Source organism: Penaeus monodon, chromosome 24 (assembly GCF_015228065.2).
Source record: "Penaeus monodon isolate SGIC_2016 chromosome 24, NSTDA_Pmon_1, whole genome shotgun sequence".
Lineage (NCBI taxonomy): Eukaryota > Metazoa > Arthropoda > Malacostraca > Decapoda > Penaeidae > Penaeus > Penaeus monodon.
In genome coordinates, this window is record NC_051409.1 from 3,547,764 (window position 1) to 3,548,415 (window position 652).

General features: G+C 36.8%; 1 protein-coding gene across 1 annotated transcript in view; it reads left to right on the forward strand.

Annotated features, from left to right (window-relative positions):
* Positions 1-652, forward strand: part of LOC119588476 (kynurenine formamidase-like) — a gene marked incomplete at both ends in the record, with an annotated part of 7,191 nt that overhangs the window by 5,453 nt on the left and 1,086 nt on the right.

Genomic DNA, 652 nt, shown 5'->3' on the forward strand with positions numbered 1-652 from the left:
TGTAATCATGGAATAGCGTCCAATAATGTGGATTATATCGATGTCCATGTTATAGCTGAAGGAAATTAACTGACAAAATATTTAGTATTTGTATTGGCGGAGAATTGGTCAAATACACGCAGACCTTCACAGAGTTTTAATTATATTCTAGTCTAGTCCTAGTGGCTTCGATCTCGTGGGCCCTCCTTTTTGTGCTGCAGATGTTCGTAGTGTCACGGGAACATTGGAACGCTGTGTTAAATATCCTTGTTTCGGTTTGTAGTTCATATCAGGGAGTGGCATAGCTTAGTGGCTTTACAATCGCATGGTCCAGGGTTTGCGGGGATTGAGTACCGGCTTCAGCATAGCGGGGTTATGAAAATTGGTTTTTTTGTGTTGTTTAGTTTATTGAAAGTAACTGATCTTTTGTTTGTAGGCTATGTGGATTTATCGATGTTGTTTGTGAGGAAATTCACTCATATTATAATGTATGGATTGGTAATTAACGATATCATTCAAATTTGAAATCATCTTCCTGGCTTCACTCTGGCTCTTATGCGAATGTTCTAGTTATGTTTACGCGTGATCATTACGTGTATTATTAATCTTATTTCTTATGTAGTTATATCAGATCATCTCATCTTATCATCTTTTATTATACTTACATCTCAGG